The 12,147-nt window shown below is 40.6% G+C and overlaps 1 protein-coding gene across 1 annotated transcript in view; it reads right to left on the bottom strand.

Moving 5' to 3' along the window:
- Positions 1-12,147, bottom strand: part of ARHGAP6 (Rho GTPase activating protein 6) — a 311,533-nt gene that overhangs the window by 298,590 nt on the left and 796 nt on the right. The gene's annotated exons all lie outside the window — the stretch shown is intronic.

Raw genomic sequence — 12,147 nt, 5'->3', positions numbered from 1 at the left:
TTCATCTTAAGCCTGCTATCTTCAGCTAAAAAAAGTTCTGTAGTTAAATCTCATGCTGAATGCCAAGTCCAAGTAGCTGGATTTGGTCCAAAAGAAGGGTCTCCAAGAGCTCAAACCACTAGGAAAGGTTCCTGCCACCTGAGACCATGGCTACCACAACTGCAGTATGGCCATGAAGATAAGCTCATTGCTGCTCCCAGTGATTCTATTCTCAGGGCTCAACAGCTCTTCAACCTGCCAGGTGATGAAAGTTCTCTCTGTTCCCCAACCCATCATCGGGATTCAGCAGCTTTGGCAGAAAAGTGTGTGTTTGTGGAGCACGGGCACTAAGGATCATGCCCCGTTATCTCCACCCACTCCTCTTGCAGTAGCACCCTGTCTCTGCAGGGCTGTAGCCTTCGGCAGCCTGTCAGGATAAGGGAAGGATTTCCGTGGTAGGAAGCAAAATGATATCTAGTTTCCAGACAGTTTGCCAGACAGATTCCCAAACAACCAAGCCTTCAAACACCTGAGAGCTTTGCTTAAAAAGGACTTCCAGAGAGGAAGCTCTGACAAATATAGCAGTGCAGCCTAGCTCCCTCCCTGAGAGTCCCCTCCAGGCCAGCTATCACACAACATAAGTTACCAAAGAACAGCAGATATTCTCTTTTTAATTTTGGCACTTATGCCAGACCCCACATTCAGCAGCAATGAGAATTTCCATTTACCATCTGATCAGGTGGATGCTACCAGTTTAAAGAGCTAAAGTGCAAACATTTGGACTTCAACAACGCACTGATACAGCCTCCAGATGTGTTTCTAAAAAAAAAAAAAGCAGGTACGTTGTCACAAACAGAAAACAACCAACAACAGTAGAGGCAAATATAATTTAGCAAGTTGTGCTAAAGCACACATCTATCATCACAAAACAAGCACAAATGAAGCATGAACATTTGGAACAGCAACAGCTGAAAGTGCTACTAAAATGAAAAACTGCACAAGGAAACATACGAACAAGGCTTAAGACCCCTTTACTGCTATTCAGTTGTGTGGAAGACCTCAGCATTACAGTCCTTCTCTGGGAAGGAAGAAGAAAGAAAGAAGGCTCAAATTACAATAACAAAAAGTAACAATACAGGAGATCTAGAATAAGATTTCAAAACCTATCCAAAAAATCTAGGAACTCAAGGTTCATCATCAAAAGTCAGTCAAAAGCTTCAGAAAATCTCATTGCAGAGATGAAGTTGAGAACTACTCAGGGAGCACCAAGTACTGTGGCAGCCAGGACAGACCATGCACCGCTGGGTCCAACACCAGCCTTTCATCTGACTGAACCACGCTGAGGGCCAGGTGGTGTGGCAAGCAGAGCCACAACGTGCTGAGCCACGCCATGACCTGACCACCTTGGGCTCAGAACTCCCAGCAGTAAACCAGGACATCACACCATGAGCAAGACAGGGCAGGGATACCCAAGGAGAAGTCAAATCTCTCCTCTGCCCAGCGGTGGTGGCACTTCAGTGGCAATCATGCTTTCCAGCCTTGCTGATATTCACTTAGATACTCATTCACCACACTGTGTTGTCTTCTGCCCTTCCTTATCCTCTTCTATTGGAACCACACAGGTGGAATCACCTTTTCCTCTTCTTATGTTCTGGTCCATGAAGGGAAAAAGTGCTTACTTGAAAACACTTATGAGTCCAAGCTATCAAAGCTTTGTTTTACTGTGGGCAAGATCCTTCTGCTAGCCCATTTTCATACTCGATACTGGAGGTTGCACCTGCTTGACAAAACCTCTGCCAGCTAAATGAAAACTTGCCAAAATAATTTCTCAAGAGCAAGGAAAAGACACACAGGTCTGATATTGATCAACATGCTTCAGAAGCTCAAAAAAGCCCACTGCTGCATTGTAAACAGCAGCAAACTATGACCTGTGCTCCTTTTAAATAGCAGAATGGAAGCATTTATTTCAGCAAGCCAATTTGGTACCAGCTTTTTCCAGGCCATGTGGCCCCATCTGCCTATTCCAGTTCAGTTTAGCTTTGACTGATCCCAGTTACATAACTGTACCCTTAAGCTCATAAATCGCAAGGTCAGTATCAGGTTAAACTCTTGCTGTGTAAGACAATATAGGCAAATCCTGAAAGTCCCATTGCCACACCTATTTTTCTGTGTATCTGATGCAATTCCCAGCTCAAAGCTCGCAGGAGATTTCCTTTCCTTCTTGCATATCTCTTCAATTTTTCTCCTTCTTCCATTGCTCTCACAGATTACTTTTATAATGCAAGATGACAAAAATGAAAGCTAGAAAAGCTAGATTGACAGCAATGCTTCTGTACCATCATTTTATTACAGGCATTGAATTGAAGTGTTTTAGGCAGCACATCATATGGCCTGTCATGAGCACACTGAACTACCATGAAATGGTAGGAAAAGTTAAGAGTGTTCTGCCAAATGTTCAGTATTTTAAAATGTAAACAACCCACAAAAACTGACAAAGCTCAATGACAGAACAAGTCTGTCCTAACAACATGCTGTCCTAAAGGTGTAAGCCCTTCTTAGCCCTGGGCTCCCTGGTGCTGGAAGAAGCGGGCTGGCTTGGTTAAACGAGGTGGCAGGAAACCAACCTGGCAAGTAGTTACTGAGAATTCCCTGCCAAATCCTGCTGAAGTTCTGCTAGGGCACTGTCTAGCTGCCTCTGCAAAACACTTGAATTTCAGAAGGATTTGTTTGAGGTTTGTTTTGAATTTTACTGACACCTTTAAAGAGCTATCCTGGCTTTCTTTGCATTTATAGGAGTAGAGTAAGAGTAGGATATGTCTCACAGAGTAGAAACACATCAACAGCTTTGGAGAATGATTAAATAAAATAAATTACTCTTCCTACAAACCTGCTTCCAGTGCTGGTGCTGGTGAGCATTGTAATTTCAACTCAGTAACTTTTGTCCCTTCAAAGGTATGTTGTAGCATAAGGAAGAACAGCAGTTTTCATTCTAGTGTGGAAAGAAATGATACTCAGAGTCACAGAATCACAGAAAATATTAGGTCAGAAAGAACCTCTGTGGGTCATTGGTCCAATCTTCTACTCAAAGCTGGGTCTCATCTTCAAAGTTTGATTGAATCCTTTGGGCCTTGACCTGTCAAAGGCTGAAAATTTCCAAGAACAGAGATTCCACAGCCTCTCTGGGGAACACATTTCAATAGTTAACCACTCCTGCTGTGAATCCTTTTTTACTTAGATCTACCCAAAATTCCTCTTGCTGCAACTTGTGATTGTCATTGTGCAACTCTCACAATATCCAGCTGCACCTTCTCCTTAGTCCCCATGCAGGTAGTAAAAGTGGATTTTCCTTCCCTCTTATTCTTCTCCAGGCTGAAACAAACCTCATCCTTTTCTTGTGCATTAAGCACTCTCATCCCTTAACTGTCCTGATGGCCCTCCACTCCATTTGCTCCAGCAAACATCTCCCTTGTACAAAGAGTCCAGATGTGGCCTCACAAGGATGAAGTCCCTTCCCTTGACCTACCTGTTACCTTTCTGCTCATGCAGCCCAGTATGCAGATATCCTGCTCTCCACATTACACACCTTCCATAGCTCACTAAATGAGTTAGGTTAACTTGTTTTCCTCTGGTCCATGTGAAGTGGTGTAATTTATCTGCATTTGGGCTAAAAAACAGGCAGGAGGCTCTGTTACACAATTTAGTCCAAGAAAGAAAAGTATGTGTATCTGTTACATTCACTCTGCCTCTGTTCCGCAGAGGTTTATGAAACAGAAAGGTTCCATCTGAGGCTCGGCAGGGTGAGGAAATCATATGTGAGGTTTATGAAACAGAAAGGTTCCATCTGAGGCTTGGCAGGGTGAGGAAATCATATGTGCTCATACCTCAAGCAGAAAAAAGCACTGAGAAGCATTGTGGACAGTGTGCCAGAGACTTAAAAGATGTAATTTTGGCTGCTAATTACACTGTATTTGCTTAGTGAATACAGAATTAAGGCACTTTATCTCTGAATTAGGTAAAACTTCTAATTGTGTCTATTTAAGTAACTTGGCTGCCTCATTCTCCTGGCTTGCTATGGTTTGGTACCCACTCCCTGGCAGAGCCCACTCTGTGTAGCATTTCTGAGTCCACTGCCCCCTTCTAAAGACCTACAAGACATGTCCCTGTGGTGTGCTGGAACAAAAGCTGTCACTGGATGCAGACACAAACACGTGCTTGAGAAACAGTAGTGAAGCAATGAGCAAGAGGCATGCCATATTTTGTCAGTAGGAATGTTATGAAACAGCCACAAGAAAACTCAACCATATTTTTCTAATTTATGATAGAGTAGATAGGGTCTTATTTTGGAGTATGAAAATGTAATTTATCCCAATTTATCCCAATCTCTCTTTCCCCACCACCCCTTTCAAATAGTAGTATGCACTGTCATCAAATTAAATTAACAGTTAAATAGAGCCGATTTCCAACCAGGACATTACAAGGATTTAACCTTCCTACATATACAAAAGGAATTGTGGTGATGAGATTGAGAGCAAAATATTACCCAGAATCCTTTTAAGACTGAAGACAAGGGAAAGAGAAAAGGGATTGATTATGGTTTAAGAAGGATAAATATGAAATATGAACAATCAAAATAACAATATTTGAGAAGTGATAGCAGATGTGTCAATTCACATTCTTTAGCTTCTCCCATTTCACATAATTGTTAGCTGGCCCCAGAGTCTCATAGCACTGTATAAAGAAACAATTGCACATCTTCTAAAAATGGAAGATGGTGAGATCTCTTAAACAGCTTGCCCAAAGACCCTATTGTGCCAAAATTTTTATGGGTTTATTCAATAAATTAAAAGGAATACCTCCTATGGGAAGCAAAAGACATAACAGAACTGAAAACATTTCCTGTAGGAGGAGTATTTTTAAATTTTTACAGAGAGAGGCAAATGAAAACTGAACACAGCACAGCCAACTGGTTTCTCACCACATTAGTCTCAGTAGGGTGCTACTCAACTGAAATTACCCTTTGGAGAAAAAATGAAAAAGTTAGCACTCAGAAACTATCTTGCCATATTACAACAGTGGCAGGCAGAAAACAAAAGGATAAAGTAAATCAAATCTGAAAATAGAAATGGAAATTTTGCATTAGTCTTCCTCTTGCAAAATCAGTACATGTGCTCAGCGGAGGTATAGTTCCATCACTGAAAATCAAGTCCAGGCTAATTCCAAGGCAACGCAAAAGAAATCTTAATTGCACTAAAAAACCTAAAACTAAATCTTTCCTTTGTTAGAAAGGCCTGTAACATACTTCGTACTTTGCTGAAAACCAGTTTGTCCAATTATGAGAAAAGTACTTATTAACATTTGACTTGACCAATCCAAATAGTAGGTAACAGCTACAGTAAAGCAGCTTTTTTTTTTTTTCAGTATGAATTTCAGGTCATGAAAGCAACAAGACACAGTATCTTACTTTTTCATTTTTGGCAGGGGAGATAAAGGAAGATATGCATAACAAGGTATATTAGAAATGGATAAAAGATAAGCCCAATTTAAAAAGGTCCAAGTGTGTGGAACAGGAACTCGGAACCTAACAGGAGAGAAAGAGAAAAGCGAGTTCCCAACAGCCATGAGGAGAGTTTGTGCATTAGACTGACTGCTCATGTGCCTCCTCACTAAGTGCAGTGATCAAAAATCTCTTTCTGACCTTACACACTCAGAGTCCTCACAGGTAAATAGTGTAAGTCAGAAGGTCTTTGAGAGGACACAGATGAGATGAAGTAGGAGGTCCAGAAAAGACAGTCCTGGTTTCATAAGTGGGGATGTTGTTCCCATAGCCAGCACAGTGAGGATGATGACCCAGGGATGACAGCTTTAGGGTGTGAAACTGATGCTTGGTTTTATGAGCCAGAGACACAGTACCTAACCTACTTAGGTCCAAAAACACAAACATGTGGTACCCAACATCTGATTCCAGTACAACAATGTGGCGAGCATCAGGCACTGGAAGCTCATCAAATCCTTCAAAAACACTCTCTACTCTCCCAGGGATTTAATAATTCTTAGCTGACAACTGGAGTGGAAAAAACATGTAACTTGAAATAGCCAGTCTGTACACATCTAGGAAAAACTAAAATTCAACCAGAAAGCCTCCACATACGTTTCCATTGACATATATTATTGTTACAGGATAGGAAAAAATAAAAAAAAAAAAATAGAAATTATTTTGAACAAGCACAGCTTAAAAATTTGTACACAATAATTGATACAGAAGTTTTAAAGTGAGGTGAAGAAAGTAAATTCCTAGGACTGAATGGTAACTAAAGGCTTTGTTTCCTTCCTGATACTTTGGTGTGATGAGCAGTCACCAGCCAAAAGGAAGGCACACATTTGAGTACTCTGTTGAAGTCTGAAACCTCAGTACCTTCCAAAATTGGCCAATGAGTTGCAAAATTAAATGAAGTCTGAACCTTGCTCCGACCCTCTTTATTGCTCTCCTTCCAGTTTCTACAAGTTGCATTGAATATTTGGCCTCTTTGCCCACAATCCAGACACTTAGTTCAGTTAGCAACCAGTGCAACCCAGGATGCACAGAAGTTACATTTTAAAATGTTAGCTTAATTCCAGTGGTGCTTATGCTCTCAAATACTGTGCCACATAGCCAGAGAATCAAATATGACCAGCATTATATCATGTTTAAGGAGACTAAGACAGCATTGCCATTATAATTTTGATTTTTAGTACCTTTTTTACATTAAGATTTCAACTCTACAACTCTGACACTAATACACTGAAGTTACTACTGTGCCATCATGACTGTTCAGCCCTACTCACTCAGAACTCCCAGCTGGTTTCAATTATGATATTTACATCTGGAAGGAAAAAACAAATCCCTCAAACAGGCTTAATACCTGTACAGCCTTAATACTTACACAGCTAGAACACTGCAGAAGAGACGTCTGAAATGTTCTTCACCTGCAAGCTGTCACAGCTGTAGTTCTTTTCATGCAATAGAGTCTGCAAAACTAAATGTGCTTCAACTCCACCACGAATTCAAGACAGCAGTCTGGGTTGTTAATATTTTAGAGGTTACTAAGAATTACTTTTCAGTCTCATTTCTATTATTTTCACAAGTTTCTTTCCCATTACTTAAGCAATGCACACTTGAAAAATTCTGTCTGTCCTACCCATCAACCCCCATATTCTCATCCAATGTCTTCAGACGTAATTTAGTTGAGAATGGGAAGAGTCCACTAGCCAAAATCGGAAATACTGAGTATACTTAGTTACTTTTAATTGCATTTCTGTCATGAGAGACCCACAACATTCCTGCCCACCAAATTTTGTAATTATAGAACACTTACAACATTGAATGGAACAGACTCAGGCTGAGATTAATCTGTATGTCCAGTGGTTTGGAATGTCTTAGGGAAGAAAATAAAGCAGAACAGTGCTTTATATAAATATTCTCTCCAGAGCAGAGCAGTTCACTGGTAAATACCAGCACATGCAGTTTTTAGTTTAAAAAAAAAAATAAAATCTTCCAAAGTACAGTTCTCACACATCTCATTAAAAAGCCTCCTCAAAAGAAAAAATGCAAGTTATAGATTTAAATGCTAGACCCCCCATTTTGCTTCCAGGACAGCTGGTCAGAGCTCTGCAAGGGAATATGTTCCAACATGTCTTCTATCCATACAGCAAAATCTCTGGGTTGGGTATCAAGGTGCTTAAGGGTAATAGACACTGTGCTCATAACTGATGTCCACCTGAACCTCCACTGACACAGCTTGAGGCCGTTTCCTCTTGAAAGAAGAGGAAAGAAGAGAGGACAGAGGACCTCCACTTGCTACAAAGAAAGACAGAATCTACACTGCCTTCCCAATGAATTTAAACTCTTGAAGTATCAAGCCAATGAATTTACCAAAGCTGACCTCCCAAGGCACCTGTCAGCTGAAACCTGTGCTGTGAACGTTCACTACTGATAGCCATGCTATAAAATAATTCAGTTAAACTAATGTTATTCTGGTCGTGCAGATTAGATTCTCCATCATTGCAGCTCATCACAGCTGGGCCAGCCAGCAGTGCAAGAGACACTTGGACAAATCCTGGCTTCCCCCCCAAAACCTGGGGACGAACCAGAGCAACCTTCCCTCCCATGCCATGGAAAACTCCTCCTGTACTGCTCAACAGAAAGCTGGCCGAGCAAGTGGACCACAGGGTAAGTCAGGAAGAGGAGGAGGAGGAGGAGAAGGAGGAGGAGGTGTGGAAGGGCTGACCCGTCCACCCGCAGCACCCCGATTTCATTGAGAAGCAAATTGCAAACTAAGGATGCTGCCCCCTGTCTCCCAGGGGCCAGGCATGCAGGTGGGAAGGCTGCAGATGTTATGCTACCATTACTTTAAAATCAGCTCTCCCCCTCAAAAAACATATTAGTTGGAGATGGCAATGTTTAACTAGTTAGTAACACACAGATTATGACAGTAAAATAATCAGGCCATATAAGTTTAAGTGCGTAGATTTGTTTTGTCACAACAAACAGATTACTCGGATACGTTCCCATGATTCGCCATATTTTTTATCCACTTGCTGTGGCTTTCCATTACCATCTTTAAGACAGGAAAAAAAAAAAAAAAAAAAAAAGCAGAAGGATTAATACAACTTGAGACTTCACTTCAGATCTATTAATCTGAAGCTATTCTGGTCCCAGCAAATGTATTTCAGTCAGTCAGTCAGTCAGTGAAAACACTTGCATTCTTAACTCTACAGGTCTACTCAGGTATGTTAGCATAAATGACGAATTTCGACAGAATTAAGGCATTACGGTATTTCTAGGTATTTTACCATCTTGTCCATGATATTTAGCTTACTTAGAGACTCACTTGAGCATATTAAACACTTAATGAAAGCATAATAGGCTTAATTTTGCAAGTGAAAGTGAATTTTCTTTAAGGAAAACAGCCTAAAAGGACAACTGATATCAGATGGGAATTAAGGATGAATACTTTTTTTCCCTTATTAAAAATCCCCCTTGGCTTTGTCCTGCTGAAACCACTGGAAATGTTGTTGCTGATTTCCACAGACCCAGAAACAGTTTCTTTTTATTTAAGCAGCTTATATACATAAGCAGAAAATAGAAAGGTGAAAGAATGCTTGTCAGAGAAGTAAAGTTTTGCCCAAAAATAATCTTTATAGTTGTAAAAATGCTCTTGTGAAGAAAACATTGTGTAAAAAAAGAGCTGCCAAGTCACTGGACAGTGAGAGAGGCATCTGTCAGATGATGCTTCACATTCAAAAATCTGTGGACCTAAGAATACAGGGCAAACACATTTAGGTGTGACCTGCTGCTGAAGTTGGAAATCCCCTGTGCTTTCAGGCATTCCATTAAAAATTATTTATGAATGGTGGCATGAACTTAGCAGCAACCTTTCTCTCCCTAGTTCAGTAGACAGGTTTGTTGTATAAAATGCAGAAGTCAAAGAATTACAATGAAGAAAAAGGTAAAATAAGCAATCTATTTTATGCTTCTGGCATCATTGCAAAGCTAATATGGACACTGTGGCCTCATATACAGAAATCCCAGATCAGTGGGGCTGATGCTTTAAACATGCCTGCTTTAAAACCTGACTAGAGCTGGGCCAGGCACCCCTACCCCTGCAGCCCCAAGGTACCAGATGTCCCAGGGCAGGATTCATCCAGTGCAGGCTGCAAACCCCACCTTCAACATGTCCCTGTGGGTGCCACCACACTGATTCAGCCTGGGACAGGTGCAGGAGGTCTGGCCCAGAAGTTATAATTTTGAAGGGGTTCTGAAGGAAGCTTCCATGGCATTTTTACTTCTCTTTTCTCCTTTAAAGATTAAGATAGTGGGGGAGAAAATAATTCCCACATATATCTCCTAGTGCATAACCCTGTTGCTTCCACAGTGGATCTAGAGCAATATTTCCTGAAAAGGGAAATTATACTGAATTATACTGAAAAAAACTGATTTTGCAATGAACATTTATTTTATTCCCAACTCACAGGATGGGAATTTTTAAGTACTACAACCAAAACTTTCAATGTTCATTTTCATTAGGCAGTCATCTGTTCAGTTGTCTTTTACAGCCGAGTAAAATCATTATTGTGATGTATTTTATTTCCTAAGTTGAATAGAAATGGAACTACAGATTTCCTGCTGAGAATACAATAACTTGAATAATGGGACCTTTTAAAGTTATAATATTATGAACAGTTACTTCCTTTTCACCCATGTGAAACCAGTGTGGGTTTTTCCAACTCGTCAAGCACACTTGCTTTGCCAGAGCCAGGATGAAGCTGTAGAGACAAGAAAACCCTTCATTTACAAAAGATGAACATTTTCAAGTAAACACTAAATAGGAAGCAAACAACTAAATTCTTTACTAATAATGCTATTTTGTAATGAGACCAGACTGAATGACCATTAGGATGCATCCCTAAAATAATAGGGGGAATAAGATAAAAATTATGTATGAGCATTTTTTTCTAAAATATATATTAATATAACTTGTATATGTCTTCGCTGAACAACTAAGTTCATATTTGTATAATGTCTTGAAAATAGCAACTCTGAAACTAGCGAGTATTAGGTTAAATGATAACTGACATAAAATGCTACCAATTCACAATGACAACACTGACCCACTGCAGGAGGCCAGCACACCCTGCTCCTGACATCACAGCCTCACCACCGTGACTGCTGGGACAATGACATCCCTCCCAGAAAAAAAAGGGTTGACTATTTTAAAATGCTAGACACACACTAAATTAAGAAAGAACCCAGTACTTTGCAATATGCAGTCTCAAGATGTGCTGTGCTGTGTGTTTTGACACACACCAGACCTGAAAAAATTGCCCCAAGTGTCCACCACCATAGATTCAATGGAAAAAGGAAGACCTGCTTAGATTTACGTATCAGAAGCCATGCTGTGAGTCTTGGATTCAGTCAGGAAACTCTGCACAGGAAATCCTATGTTATACTTGTTGATAGACCTTATAACATCATAAATGGATAAGCAGCAAACGTATCCTTAATTAGGGTGATCACCTATTATCTCATTGTCTACTGGAGGTTTTTATCCTTAATTAGTGTGATCACTTATTTTCTCACTGTTCACTGATGCTACAAATCCCACAAAGTTCTTTGACACCATGAATTTCTAACCATCTTAAAATTCAAGTATCAAGATGAAATATTGCTTAGAGTAACTTCTGATTACAAACTTCATAATAATCCTTTTTTTTAAACTGCTAAGATACTTCACCACCTCTTTCAACATTAGCCAGCATCATGCCTGAAGTTGCAACTCACATGTTGACACTCCATCCCAACCGGCAGACATTAACAACTTTTATACTCCAAGCAACCGGGGAGATACGGGAGCCCAGGGTAAGATGCAGCCTTTGCCCATGAAAACTACATTTTGTAATCTTGTGCTATCATGATGCCCAGTTTGGCTTTGATCTAATATTGCTGTGTAAGGTAACCATTTTACAAGGACTTCCACATCCCACTACAATAATGGGGCTGTTTTATTGATGCATCTAATTATTACCAACTATTTATAATAAGTTCATCTGAAATGGAAGTGGAAATGCTGCTTTCTGATCCCAGTCCTCCAGAAGGCACTACTAAACAGTTAAGTGGGAAACCTCATCACCGTGAACAGGATGGAGAATTTCTCAAAACAAAAAAATTCCTTCTTCTTCTGCTACAAAGGGCTCAGCATAACCAACTCGATGAGCAATTGCTACCAGGAAACAATACCACATTTTTTGAAAACATTCATCCACATGGTATGGTATCTGCAGCCCTACATAGATGACATCCAAGTTAAATGAATAAATATTTGCATTGCAAAGTTGGATTTGTCTTGGAATACAATTGCTCTTCATGTGGTTCTGACACGTGCATTTTCAAATAAATCACAGCTCACGGGGTTATTAAAAATAATTTCTCTATCTTGTTAGAAGGCATCACATGCTTCAGTTTAAGAGGTGTGAAACTGGGAGGGGAAGGTTTTACAGGCCTGGGACAGCTACACATGGAAGCCGTCGAGGGAACCTCAAATATCCGACCCTGCAGCGCCGCAGATGCCAGCTCCCGGCACCAACACCCACGGCGGCCTCGACGGCTCCGCCGGCCGGGGCGCACACGCACGG

Source organism: Vidua macroura, chromosome 2 (genome assembly GCF_024509145.1).
Source record: "Vidua macroura isolate BioBank_ID:100142 chromosome 2, ASM2450914v1, whole genome shotgun sequence".
NCBI lineage: Eukaryota > Metazoa > Chordata > Aves > Passeriformes > Viduidae > Vidua > Vidua macroura.
The sequence above is the reverse complement of the archived record's forward strand: the minus strand, read 5'-3'. Positions and strand labels throughout refer to the sequence as shown.